Source organism: Nymphalis io, chromosome 22, assembly GCF_905147045.1.
Source record: "Nymphalis io chromosome 22, ilAglIoxx1.1, whole genome shotgun sequence".
NCBI lineage: Eukaryota > Metazoa > Arthropoda > Insecta > Lepidoptera > Nymphalidae > Nymphalis > Nymphalis io.
This window is the reverse complement of record NC_065909.1, coordinates 90,001-105,000: the sequence shown is the minus strand read 5'-3', so window position 1 is coordinate 105,000 and position 15,000 is coordinate 90,001. Positions and strand designations below refer to the sequence as shown.

The following is a 15,000-nucleotide window of genomic DNA, read 5'->3' as shown; positions in this document are numbered from 1 at the left end:
ATACACGAACGTACCGCGTTAATTTTTTCACATTTCGAAGATATTATATTATCGTTCTGTTATAGTTCAAATTTAGTGATCGAATGAAATCACTCGGATATCGTTATCGTGTTCGATTCTAGTGTTATTTTAAAATATTTCAGATAAATAAAGTATGTTATCGTCGTAAAATGTAAACTTAGATTCCACAATACACGAACGTACCGCGTTAATTTTTTCACATTTTGAAGATATTATATTATCGTTCTGTTATATTTCAAATGCAATGATCGAATCTAGTGTTATTTTAACATATTTTAGATAAATAAAGTATGTTATCGTCGTAAAATGTAAACTTCGATTCCACAATACACGAACGTACCGCGTTAATTTTTTCACATTTGAAAGATATTATATTATCGTTCTGTTATAGTTCAAATTTAGTGATCGAATGAAATCACTCGGATATCGTTATCGTGTTCGATTCTAGTGTTATTTTAAAATATTTCAGATAAATAAAGTATGTTATCGTCGTAAAATGTAAACTTAGATTCCACAATACACGAACGTACCGCGTTAATTTTTTCACATTTGAAAGATATTTTATTATCGTTCTGTTATAGTTCAAATGCAATGATCGAATGAAGTCACTCGGATATCGTTATCGTGTTCGATTCTAGTGTAATTTTAAAATATTTCAGATAAATAAAGTATGATATCGTCGTAAAATGTAAACTTCGATTCCACAATACACGAACGTACCGCGTTAATTTTTTCACATTTGAAGGATATTATATTATCTTTCTGTTATAGTTCAAATGCAATGATCGAATCTAGTGTCATTTTAAAATGTTTCAGATAAATAAAGTATGTTATCGTCGTAAAATGTAAACTTCGATTCCACAATACACGAACTTACCGCATTAATTTTTTCACATTTCAAAGATGTTATATTATCGTTCTGTTATAGTTCAAATTTAGTGATCGAATGAAATCACTCGGATATCGTTATCGTGTTCGATTCTAATGTTATTTTAACATATTTTAGATAAATAAAGTATGTTATCGTCGTAAAATGTAAACTTCGATTCCACAATACACGAACGTACCGCGTTAATTTTTTCACATTTCGAAGATATTATATTATCGTTCTGTTATAGTTCAAATTTAGTGATCGAATGAAATCACTCGGATATCGTTATCGTGTTCGATTCTAATGTTATTTTAAAATATTTCAGAAAAATAAAGTATGTTATCGTCGTAAAATGTAAACTTCGATTCCACAATACACGAACGTACCGCGTTAATTTTTTCACATTTGAAAGATATTATATTATCGTTCTGTTATAGTTCAAATTTAGTGATCGAATGAAATCACTCGGATATCGTTATCGTGTTCGATTCTAGTGTTATTTTAAAATATTTCAGATAAATAAAGTATGTTATCGTCGTAAAATGTAAACTTAGATTCCACAATACACGAACGTACCGCGTTAATTTTTTCACATTTTGAAGATATTATATTATCGTTCTGTTATATTTCAAATGCAATGATCGAATCTAGTGTTATTTTAACATATTTTAGATAAATAAAGTATGTTATCGTCGTAAAATGTAAACTTAGATTCCACAATACACGAACGTACCGCGTTAATTTTTTCACATTTCGAAGATATTATATTATCGTTCTGTTATAGTTCAAATTTAGTGATCGAATGAAATCACTCGGATATCGTTATCGTGTTCGATTCTAATGTTATTTTAAAATATTTCAGAAAAATAAAGTATGATATCGTCGTAAAATGTAAACTTCGATTCCACAATACACGAACGTACCGCGTTAATTTTTTCACATTTTGAAGATATTATATTATCGTTCTGTTATATTTCAAATGCAATGATCGAATCTAGTGTCATTTTAAAATGTTTCAGATAAATAAAGTATGTTATCGTCGTAAAATGTAAACTTCGATTCCACAATACACGAACTTACCGCATTAATTTTTTCACATTTCAAAGATGTTATATTATCGTTCTGTTATAGTTCAAATTTAGTGATCGAATGAAATCACTCGGATATCGTTATCGTGTTCGATTCTAATGTTATTTTAAAATATTTCAGAAAAATGAAGTATGTTATCGTCGTAAAATGTAAACTTCGATTCCACAATACACGAACGTACCGCGTTAATTTTTTCACATTTTGAAGATATTATATTATCGTTCTGTTATATTTCAAATGCAATGATCGAATCTAGTGTTATTTTAACATATTTTAGATAAATAAAGTATGTTATCGTCGTAAAATGTAAACTACGATTCCACAATACACGAACGTACCGCGTTAATTTTTTCACATTTGAAAGATATTTTATTATCGTTCTGTTATAGTTCAAATGCAATGATCGAATGAAATCACTCGGATATAGTTATCGTGTTCGATTCTAGTGTAATTTTAAAATATTTCAGATAAATAAAGTATGATATCGTCGTAAAATGTAAACTTCGATTCCACAATACACGAACGTACCGCGTTAATTTTTTCACATTTGAAGGATATTATATTATCTTTCTGTTATAGTTCAAATGCAATGATCGAATCTAGTGTCATTTTAAAATGTTTCAGATAAATAAAGTATGTTATCGTCGTAAAATGTAAACTTCGATTCCACAATACACGAACTTACCGCATTAATTTTTTCACATTTCAAAGATGTTATATTATCGTTCTGTTATAGTTCAAATTTAGTGATCGAATGAAATCACTCGGATATCGTTATCGTGTTCGATTCTAATGTTATTTTAAAATATTTCAGAAAAATAAAGTATGTTATCGTCGTAAAATGTAAACTTCGATTCCACAATACACGAACGTACCGCGTTAATTTTTTCACATTTGAAGGATATTATATTATCTTTCTGTTATAGTTCAAATGCAATGATCGAATCTAGTGTCATTTTAAAATGTTTCAGATAAATAAAGTATGTTATCGTCGTAAAATGTAAACTTAGATTCCACAATACACGAACGTACCGCGTTAATTTTTTCACATTTTGAAGATATTATATTATCGTTCTGTTATATTTCAAATGCAATGATCGAATCTAGTGTTATTTTAACATATTTTAGATAAATAAAGTATGTTATCGTCGTAAAATGTAAACTACGATTCCACAATACACGAACGTACCGCGTTAATTTTTTCACATTTGAAAGATATTTTATTATCGTTCTGTTATAGTTCAAATGCAATGATCGAATGAAATCACTCGGATATCGTTATCGTGTTCGATTCTAGTGTAATTTTAAAATATTTCAGATAAATAAAGTATGATATCGTCGTAAAATGTAAACTTCGATTCCACAATACACGAACGTACCGCGTTAATTTTTTCACATTTGAAGGATATTATATTATCTTTCTGTTATAGTTCAAATGCAATGATCGAATCTAGTGTCATTTTAAAATGTTTCAGATAAATAAAGTATGTTATCGTCGTAAAATGTAAACTTAGATTCCACAATACACGAACGTACCGCGTTAATTTTTTCACATTTTGAAGATATTATATTATCGTTCTGTTATATTTCAAATGCAATGATCGAATCTAGTGTTATTTTAACATATTTTAGATAAATAAAGTATGTTATCGTCGTAAAATGTAAACTACGATTCCACAATACACGAACGTACCGCGTTAATTTTTTCACATTTGAAAGATATTTTATTATCGTTCTGTTATAGTTCAAATGCAATGATCGAATGAAATCACTCGGATATCGTTATCGTGTTCGATTCTAGTGTAATTTTAAAATATTTCAGATAAATAAAGTATGATATCGTCGTAAAATGTAAACTTCGATTCCACAATACACGAACGTACCGCGTTAATTTTTTCACATTTGAAGGATATTATATTATCTTTCTGTTATAGTTCAAATGCAATGATCGAATCTAGTGTCATTTTAAAATGTTTCAGATAAATAAAGTATGTTATCGTCGTAAAATGTAAACTTCGATTCCACAATACACGAACTTACCGCATTAATTTTTTCACATTTCAAAGATGTTATATTATCGTTCTGTTATAGTTCAAATTTAGTGATCGAATGAAATCACTCGGATATCGTTATCGTGTTCGATTCTAATGTTATTTTAAAATATTTCAGAAAAATGAAGTATGTTATCGTCGTAAAATGTAAACTTCGATTCCACAATACACGAACGTACCGCGTTATTTTTTTCACATTTCGAAGATATTATATTATCGTTCTGTTATAGTTCAAATTTAGTGATCGAATGAAATCACTCGGATATCGTTATCGTGTTCGATTCTAGTGTTATTTTAAAATATTTCAGATAAATAAACTATGTTATCGTCGTAAAATGTAAACTTAGATTCCACAATACACGAACGTACCGCGTTAATTTTTTCACATTTCGAAGATATTATATTATCGTTCTGTTATAGTTCAAATTTAGTGATCGAATGAAATCACTCGGATATCGTTATCGTGTTCGATTCTAATGTTATTTTAAAATATTTCAGAAAAATAAAGTATGTTATCGTCGTAAAATGTAAACTTCGATTCCACAATACACGAACGTACCGCGTTAATTTTTTCACATTTGAAAGATATTATATTATCGTTCTGTTATAGTTCAAATTTAGTGATCGAATGAAATCACTCGGATATCGTTATCGTGTTCGATTCTAGTGTTATTTTAAAATATTTCAGATAAATAAAGTATGTTATCGTCGTAAAATGTAAACTTAGATTCCACAATACACGAACGTACCGCGTTAATTTTTTCACATTTTGAAGATATTATATTATCGTTCTGTTATATTTCAAATGCAATGATCGAATCTAGTGTTATTTTAACATATTTTAGATAAATAAAGTATGTTATCGTCGTAAAATGTAAACTTAGATTCCACAATACACGAACGTACCGCGTTAATTTTTTCACATTTCGAAGATATTATATTATCGTTCTGTTATAGTTCAAATTTAGTGATCGAATGAAATCACTCGGATATCGTTATCGTGTTCGATTCTAATGTTATTTTAAAATATTTCAGAAAAATAAAGTATGTTATCGTCGTAAAATGTAAACTTAGATTCCACAATACACGAACGTACCGCGTTAATTTTTTCACATTTCGAAGATATTATATTATCGTTCTGTTGTAGTTCAAATTTAGTGATCGAATGAAATCACTCGGATATCGTTATCGTGTTCGATTCTAATGTTATTTTAAAATATTTCAGAAAAATAAAGTATGATATCGTCGTAAAATGTAAACTTCGATTCCACAATACACGAACGTACCGCGTTAATTTTTTCACATTTGAAGGATATTATATTATCTTTCTGTTATAGTTCAAATGCAATGATCGAATCTAGTGTCATTTTAAAATGTTTCAGATAAATAAAGTATGTTATCGTCGTAAAATGTAAACTTCGATTCCACAATACACGAACTTACCGCATTAATTTTTTCACATTTCAAAGATGTTATATTATCGTTCTGTTATAGTTCAAATTTAGTGATCGAATGAAATCACTCGGATATCGTTATCGTGTTCGATTCTAATGTTATTTTAAAATATTTCAGAAAAATGAAGTATGTTATCGTCGTAAAATGTAAACTTCGATTCCACAATACACGAACGTACCGCGTTAATTTTTTCACATTTGAAGGATATTATATTATCTTTCTGTTATAGTTCAAATGCAATGATCGAATCTAGTGTCATTTTAAAATGTTTCAGATAAATAAAGTATGTTATCGTCGTAAAATGTAAACTTAGATTCCACAATACACGAACGTACCGCGTTAATTTTTTCACATTTTGAAGATATTATATTATCGTTCTGTTATATTTCAAATGCAATGATCGAATCTAGTGTTATTTTAACATATTTTAGATAAATAAAGTATGTTATCGTCGTAAAATGTAAACTACGATTCCACAATACACGAACGTACCGCGTTAATTTTTTCACATTTGAAAGATATTTTATTATCGTTCTGTTATAGTTCAAATGCAATGATCGAATGAAATCACTCGGATATCGTTATCGTGTTCGATTCTAGTGTAATTTTAAAATATTTCAGATAAATAAAGTATGATATCGTCGTAAAATGTAAACTTCGATTCCACAATACACGAACGTACCGCGTTAATTTTTTCACATTTGAAGGATATTATATTATCTTTCTGTTATAGTTCAAATGCAATGATCGAATCTAGTGTCATTTTAAAATGTTTCAGATAAATAAAGTATGTTATCGTCGTAAAATGTAAACTTAGATTCCACAATACACGAACGTACCGCGTTAATTTTTTCACATTTTGAAGATATTATATTATCGTTCTGTTATATTTCAAATGCAATGATCGAATCTAGTGTTATTTTAACATATTTTAGATAAATAAAGTATGTTATCGTCGTAAAATGTAAACTACGATTCCACAATACACGAACGTACCGCGTTAATTTTTTCACATTTGAAAGATATTTTATTATCGTTCTGTTATAGTTCAAATGCAATGATCGAATGAAATCACTCGGATATCGTTATCGTGTTCGATTCTAGTGTAATTTTAAAATATTTCAGATAAATAAAGTATGATATCGTCGTAAAATGTAAACTTCGATTCCACAATACACGAACGTACCGCGTTAATTTTTTCACATTTGAAGGATATTATATTATCTTTCTGTTATAGTTCAAATGCAATGATCGAATCTAGTGTCATTTTAAAATGTTTCAGATAAATAAAGTATGTTATCGTCGTAAAATGTAAACTTCGATTCCACAATACACGAACTTACCGCATTAATTTTTTCACATTTCAAAGATGTTATATTATCGTTCTGTTATAGTTCAAATTTAGTGATCGAATGAAATCACTCGGATTTCGTTATCGTGTTCGATTCTAATGTTATTTTAAAATATTTCAGAAAAATGAAGTATGTTATCGTCGTAAAATGTAAACTTCGATTCCACAATACACGAACGTACCGCGTTATTTTTTTCACATTTCAAAGATATTTTATTATCGTTCTGTTATAGTTCAAATTTAGTGATCGAATGAAATCACTCGGATATCGTTATCGTGTTCGATTCTAATGTTATTTTAAAATATTTCAGAAAAATAAAGTATGTTATCGTCGTAAAATATAAACTTCGATTCCACAATACACGAACGTACCGCGTTAATTTTTCGGGGGTGGGGGTGGGAGGTTAGGGGGTTGGGGGGGAGTTCTTTGTTTTATTCCTTGCGACGGGGAGGGGGTTGATATTATATATAAAACATTAAATATAAAAATATTCGAAAAAAATACATCCGCCGTTATGAAGCGCCGAATGTCATATTCATCGTCCGGCATATACATAGAGTACGTTCGGTTCGAACGTCGAACGATATATATGAAAATATTATTTCGTGAGACGCGTCGCAACCGTTGAAGATAAGACTCTATCGAAAAGTTGTTTTCTTCTAGTATTGTATTATATTATAATGTATTGCTGCTGCCGCGGTCGTCGTCGTCGTAAGCTCGTCGCGGCGTTGTCGTTTTACAATAATAATATATTATACAAATAATGTGGAGAAATATACTTTTCGTTCTATAACTGTGCCGACCGACGGACGTACGTAAGTTGCTCTTTCTAAAGCGACTCCGGCGTCGTCATCGCTCCTCTCTCTACAAATTCATCGACATGATAACGTATGACGTTCTCGTGTAGATTTATTGTGGACCCCGATGTGTGGTGCGATGACGATGTCTTCGGAGATAAACGCGGCAGACGGAGTTTTTAAAAGATTCAGTACGTTCGTTTAATGCATATAGAAATGTATGCGAAACGGTCGTTCCTAAAACTCTTTATATTAACAAAAACTATCATGTACGAAAAATACATAACCCGAGTATCGGTACGAACACTCAAACACCGGGCGTCGATCCGAATGTTTCACGACACATATATCCGTTGAACAATAACATACGTGCACATCGTGTACGGAAGTGTTTCTAAAATGAACGATCTCGTTTCGAATATTCATATTCGTGACCGTCGAGTGTCATCTTAGAAGACGAATCGTCGTCGTCGTCGTCGTCGTGCTCTTCTCGGGCTACTTCGATGTCGTCGGTTATTTATCATTATTTATTATGATAATGAATGAAAAAAGTCAACCGTAAGAGTCTATCGCGTCTAACGCGATCGAATCGATACGGTACGACGAACCTCGTTTCGAAGCGACGACGAACGAAGACAACGTCGTCGTCGTCGTCGTCGTCGTCGTTGCTAGAAACGAGAATCGAGTTAAATGAGAGAAACTTACGGCGAAGGTGTCGCGTTCGCGCAAGCACGCACGGACGTGTCGTCGTCGTCGTCGAGAATAATCTATGTTAGCTCCCTGGTTGATCCTGCCAGTAGTTATATGCTTGTCTCAAAGATTAAGCCATGCATGTCTCAGTGCAAGCCGTATTAAGGCGATACCGCGAATGGCTCAATATATCAGTTTTGGTTCCTTAGATCTTACTCAGTTACTTGGATAACTGTGGTAATTCTAGAGCTAATACATGCAATCAGAACTCTGACCAGTGATGGGATGAGTGCTTTTATTAGATCAAAACCAATCGACGGAGGGCGTCTCGTCCGAAGTCGTTAATTTTGATGAATCTGGATAACTTTTGCCGATCGCATGGTCCAGTACCGGCGACGCATCTTTCAAATGTCTGCCTTATCAACTTTCGATGGTAGTTTCTGCGACTACCATGGTTGTCACGGGTAACGGGGAATCAGGGTTCGATTCCGGAGAGGGAGCCTGAGAAACGGCTACCACATCCAAGGAAGGCAGCAGGCGCGCAAATTACCCACTCCCGGCACGGGGAGGTAGTGACGAAAAATAACGATACGGGACTCTTTCGAGGCCTCGTAATCGGAATGAGTACACTTTAAATATTTTAACGAGGAACAATTGGAGGGCAAGTCTGGTGCCAGCAGCCGCGGTAATTCCAGCTCCAATAGCGTATACTAAAATTGTTGCGGTTAAAAAGCTCGTAGTTGCATTTGTGCGCCGCGCTGTCGGTGCACCGCATCCGCGGTGATACTGACACGTTTGCGGAGCATATCGTCGGTGAGCCGGCGGTAAAACGCCGGTTCAATATCAAAATCCTATCGCGGTGCTCTTCGGTGAGTGTCGAGATGGGCCGACAATTTTACTTTGAACAAATTAGAGTGCTCAAAGCGGGCTCAAAATGCCGCTTGAATATTTCGTGCATGGAATAATAGAATATGATCTCGGTTCTATTTTGTTGGTTTTCAGAACTCCGAGGTAATGATTAATAGGGATAACTGGGGGCATTCGTATTGCGACGTTAGAGGTGAAATTCTTGGATCGTCGCAAGACGAACATCAGCGAAAGCATTTGCCAAAGGTGTTTTCATCAATCAAGAACGAAAGTTAGAGGTTCGAAGGCGATTAGATACCGCCCTAGTTCTAACCGTAAATATGTCATCTAGCGATCCGCCGACGTTACTACAATGGCTCGGCGGGCAGCTTCCGGGAAACCAAAGATTTTGGACTCCGGGGGGAGTATGGTTGCAAAGCTGAAACTTAAAGGAATTGACGGAAGGGCCCCACCAGGAGTGGAGCCTGCGGCTTAATTTGACTCAACACGGGAAATCTCACCAGGCCCGGACACCGGAAGGATTGACAGATTAATAGCTCTTTCTTGATTCGGTGGGTGGTGGTGCATGGCCGTTCTTAGTTGGTGGAGCGATTTGTCTGGTTAATTCCGGTAACGAACGAGACTCTAGCCTGCTAAATAGGCGTCGTCATTTAGGTGTGCCCGATTTCGGTCGAGCAACTCACTGGCGGCGTATTAAAATTCTTCTTAGAGGGACCGGCGGCTTCGAGCCGCACGAGATTGAGCAATAACAGGTCTGTGATGCCCTTAGATGTCCTGGGCCGCACGCGCGCTACACTGAAGGAATCAGCATGTTCTCCCTGGCCTAGAGGCCCGGGCAACCCGTTGAAACTCCTTCGTGCTGGGGATTGGGGTTTGCAATTATCCCCCATAAACGAGGAATTCCTAGTAAGCGCGAGTCATAAGCTCGCGTTGATTACGTCCCTGCCCTTTGTACACACCGCCCGTCGCTACTACCGATTGAATGATTTAGTGAGGTCTTCGGACCGACACGCGGTGGCTTCACGGCCGTCGGCGTTGCTGGGAAGTTGACCAAACTTGATCATTTAGAGGAAGTAAAAGTCGTAACAAGGTTTCCGTAGGGGAACCTGCGGAAGGATCATTAACGTACGTTTATCTATCTCGAATTCTGTTTCGTCTCTGTGCGGATCGAGCTCTTCTCTGTATACGAGCGAGATAAATAGTGCAGCACGAAAGAGCAATGAGAGTGCCGATATACGACGATATAATAAAACAATAACAATAACAACAACCAAAAAGAATCATAATACGAAAAAATGCGAATTCGATCGGTGGATCGCGTTATCGTTTCTCCGACGACGACGACGACGACTACGTCGTCTTCGTCTAGGCGTTCGTTGATATACGAGTCGTCATCGCCTTCGACGTTAGTATCATCACGTATGAAAATAACGATATTCGCAAAAAAATATATAAATACAATACGTATCGCTGAAGCGTCGTCATCGAATCGATATACGTATATATATTAAAACGTAGTATTATAAAAAGAGATACGAATATAACGATCGTCGTAAGACGTATGTAATCGTGTACTTTCAATTCGAATGTGGACGTCGTATGTACGCGGCGAACGTAACTAGCGAGAACGCTAGCTAACGAACATCGAAGTTGCACGCGTGCAGTCTTCACTCGTCGTTACCGTAGTCGTCTTCGTTATACCTGTGTACGTAGACCGGCAAGAATCCGCGCCGCGAGTCACATGTATAATATATATACGACACTGTATACGTTTCGAGTTCAAGACTCTCGTCGCTCTTCGTTTTCGTTTTCGTCTTTCGTTCTTCGTCTACGTCTACGTCTACGTCTACGTTACGCGTCGTCGTCTCCGTTCGATTACGAGTCTCGTCATCGTTTACATCGATCGGTCGTTATGTGAGTGTCGATTTGAATTCGTTTTTGAATTTAATATGATATCGATCCGTGGTGACGTCGATGTGTTTTCGTGTTTTGTGTTTTATGCGTTATATCATATTTTCATAGAGGCCTCGTGCTTTCGATCGATACGTGCGATGATGCGTTTCACACGCTCTCCTAGACGATGATACGATGATCGACGATCAGTCAGTCAGTCAGTCGATCGGTCAGTCGGCGGGGATACGAGAAGCGTCCGCTGAAAGTTTCGTTTGTTTTTTTCGTAAAATGAAATAAAACAAAATGCGGTTCGGCGTTCGTATGTCGTTCGGATGCGAGACGACGACTCCGAATATAATAAAAACGGGGTCGTTCAACGCGTCCCTTCTGATGTTTCGACGTCGGTTTCTCGAGGAAAGCACGATGTTGTCGTCTTTCGATAGCGCATCGTCATCTTCAAATAACGTATATTTTTTTTTAATTTTTTTTTTTTAATATTTTTTTTTTTTTTTAATTTTTATTTATATACTGAAAAGAAATAAAAAAAGAAAAAAAAAAAAAATTTAAACAAACTAATATCACGGGCGTGTATAGAATCGCTTCAGTGATCGTAGAAACTAATCATCATGAAAATAAACAATTACCCTGGACGGTGGATCACTTGGCTCGCGGGTCGATGAAGAACGCAGTTAACTGCGCGTCATAGTGTGAACTGCAGGACACATTTGAACATCGACATTTCGAACGCACATTGCGGTCCGTGGAGAAACATCCAGGACCACTCCTGTCTGAGGGCCGGCTGTATAAAAATATATACCACACTGTTCAATGTTTAATGTGTATATAGTTTTTCGTAATGTTAAACTTTTATACGTTATTCTCGAACACATGACGGTATCCGTTTTAGAGTTCGTTCGTATTCGTATTCGTATACGAACCGACTCTCTCTCGGTCCGTTCAAATATTTCAATACGACGTGTATGTATGTTTATGTACCATGCGTGTTCGTGTATATTACAAAATTTTTGTATTTATATACGGTTCGTGTGTACGTTTACGTCACGGAGTTTCGTTATGCGCGATGTGTGAGAGACCGAGAGCGTCGCTCGCTCTACCGATTCGTACGTCTACGTCGTCTACGTCGTCGTCGTCGTCGTCTTCGTCGATCGGTCTAGTCGAGAGCGCGCCCCCATCTCCGACCTTTCGATCGTCGTTCTATCGTTCGATCAAAGAGGGTAATCGGATATATGAGGGCCGATCTCTTCTAGTCTAGTGAGAGAGCGAGAGTTCGTACGTTTCTCGTTATCGAACATCGATCGAACGTATATCGATAAAACAGCTCCGTTTTCGTTACGACGTATACACATAAAGCGCGCATTGCGTACGTGATGACATGTAAACGTCGTATTCGTTTTCGAGGCGTGTCGTGTCGTGTCGTGTCGTGTCGTGTCGCGTCGCGTCGTGTCGTCTCTCGTGTCTGTGTTATCATTATATACACAGACGGCGGGGTGGCGAACGAACGAACGAACGCGCGCGCGCGCGTGCGTGCACGCGCGATAACGAATAGTAGGCGGACTCGACGTCCGAAGAGCGCGTCGACGCCGACGTCGGAACGGACGGATGATGATGAAGATCTCGTCTCGTCTCGTCTCGTCTCGACGAAAGCGGCGCCGTCGCGTTGACGGATATCGCGTCTGCCTCGTTTTTTTTTTATCGTTGGCCTCAGATCAGGGAGGATCACCCGCCGAATTTAAGCATATTAGTAAGCGGAGGAAAAGAAACTAACCAGGATTTCCTTAGTAGCGGCGAGCGAACAGGAAATAGCCCAGCACTGAATCCCGCGGTTGTAACGATCGCGGGAGATGTGGTGTTCGGGAGGTATCGCTTTCTCGTCGTCGCCACTCCTGTCCAAGTTCGTCTTGAACGGGGCCGTTTTCCCGTAGAGGGTGCCAGGCCCGTAGCGACGGAGCGAGACGGCGAGAGGTACGCTCCTCAGAGTCGGGTTGCTTGAGAGTGCAGCCCTAAGTGGGTGGTAAACTCCATCTAAGGCTAAATATTACCGCGAGACCGATAGCGAACAAGTACCGTGAGGGAAAGTTGAAAAGAACTTTGAAGAGAGAGTTCAAGAGTACGTGAAACCGTTCAGGGGTAAACCTGCGAAACTCGAATGAACGAACGGAGAGATTCATCGTCATTCGACGGCGTACGGGCGCGCGCCTCGATGTCGCGCATACGTGTCCCCTAGCGGGTTCGTCGTGTGTGACACGGGTCGCGTCCGTCGACGTTCGTCGACGGCGTGCACTTCTCTCTCAGTAATACATCGCGACCCGTTCGATGTCGGTCTAAGCGCCGTTCGGGAGTCCAGTCGTGTTCGTGTTCGCGCACGCACTATTGGACCGTGACGGTGGCCGACCGGCCGTCGGACGGTAGTACAAAATCGTACATATAATACGAATCGCGCACGCGTCTCACGCGCGTCCGGCCCGACGCAAGCGAACGTCGTCCGTCGATTTCCTGCCCGAGTGCGGACGTCGACGCGGCGTTGCTGTCGTCGCTGCCGTGTTTTGTCTCGGACTGTGCGCGTATCCGTCTGCGATGATTCATTTTCGGGCACTCGCAGGACCCGTCTTGAAACACGGACCAAGGAGTCTAGCATGTGTGCGAGTCATTGAGATATTTAAAACATAAAACTGAAAGGCGCAACGAAAGTGAAGGCGCGCGCGCGCTAAACACGCGCGCACGCTCAGGGAGGATGGAGCTTCGGTCTCGATCGATCTCTCGCACTCCCGAGGCGTCTCGTTTCCAATCCGTGAATGCAGGCGCGCTCTGAGCACAGATGCTGGGACCCGAAAGATGGTGAACTATGCCTGGTCAGGTCGAAGTCAGGGGAAACCCTGATGGAGGACCGTAGCGATTCTGACGTGCAAATCGATCGTCGGAACTGGGTATAGGGGCGAAAGACTAATCGAACCATCTAGTAGCTGGTTCCGTCCGAAGTTTCCCTCAGGATAGCTGGCGTCGATAATTAACAGTCCCATCCGGTAAAGCGAATGATTAGAGGCATTGGGGCCGAAACGACCTCAACCTATTCTCAAACTTTAAATGGGTGAGAACTCCGGCTTACTCGAACGATGAAGCCGGAGATCTGATGACGGTGCCAAGTGGGCCAATTTTGGTAAGCAGAACTGGCGCTGTGGGATGAACCAAACGTAGTGTTAAGGCGCCTAAAAAACGCTCATGGGACACCATGAAAGGCGTTGGTCGCTCATGACAGCAGGACGGTGGCCATGGAAGTCGGAATCCGCTAAGGAGTGTGCAACGACTCACCTGCCGAAGCAACCAGCCCTGAAAATGGATGGCGCTGAAGCGTTTTGCCTATACACTACCGTTACGGGCACGTGCGACGTTGTACGTTTGCGTCATTATGCCGTAACGAGTAGGACGTGCGCGGCGGAGTGCGCAGAAGGGTCTGGGCGTGAGCCCGCTTGGAGCCTCCGTCGGTGCAGATCTTGGTGGTAGTAGCAAATACTCCAGCGAGGCCCTGGAGGACTGACGTGGAGAAGGGTTTCGCGTGAACAGTAGTTGCTCGCGAGTCAGTCGATCCTAAGCTCAAGGAGAGATCTTATGTCGATGTGGCGTGTTTTTTTTTTATGTATGTATATATATATATATATAAACTGAATAACGCCCTTCGAGCGAAAGGGAATCCGGTTCCTATTCCGGAACCCGGCAGCGGAACCGTTTCAATAATCGTTCCCTCGTTTCAAAGCGAGTGTTCGACGGGGTAACCCAAAGTGGCCTGAAGACGCCGCCGAGGGGTCCGGGAAGAGTTTTCTTTTCTGCCTGAGCGTTCGAGTTCCATGGAATCCTATAGAAGGGAGATATGGTTCGGAACGCGAAGAGCACCGCATTTG

General features: G+C 38.7%; 1 long non-coding RNA gene, 2 other non-coding genes and 1 pseudogene across 3 annotated transcripts in view; 3 read left to right on the top strand and 1 right to left on the bottom strand.

Annotated features, from left to right (window-relative positions):
• LOC126777134 (uncharacterized) overlaps positions 1-15,000 on the bottom strand; it is a 52,885-nt gene that overhangs the window by 37,330 nt on the left and 555 nt on the right. Inside the window, exon 1 of the long non-coding RNA XR_007670008.1 lies at positions 13,820-15,000. This exon is cut by the window's right edge and continues 555 nt beyond it. This is a non-coding gene — a long non-coding RNA (uncharacterized LOC126777134). The remainder of the gene's footprint in view (positions 1-13,819) is intronic.
• LOC126777414 (small subunit ribosomal RNA) lies at positions 8,414-10,316 on the top strand. The gene has a single exon (XR_007670055.1). It is a non-coding gene; the product is annotated as a small subunit ribosomal RNA (ribosomal RNA).
• On the top strand, positions 11,728-11,884 carry LOC126777415 (5.8S ribosomal RNA). Its single transcript, XR_007670056.1, has one exon. It is a non-coding gene; the product is annotated as a 5.8S ribosomal RNA (ribosomal RNA).
• Positions 12,804-15,000, top strand: part of LOC126777419 (large subunit ribosomal RNA) — a 5,088-nt pseudogene continuing 2,891 nt past the window's right edge.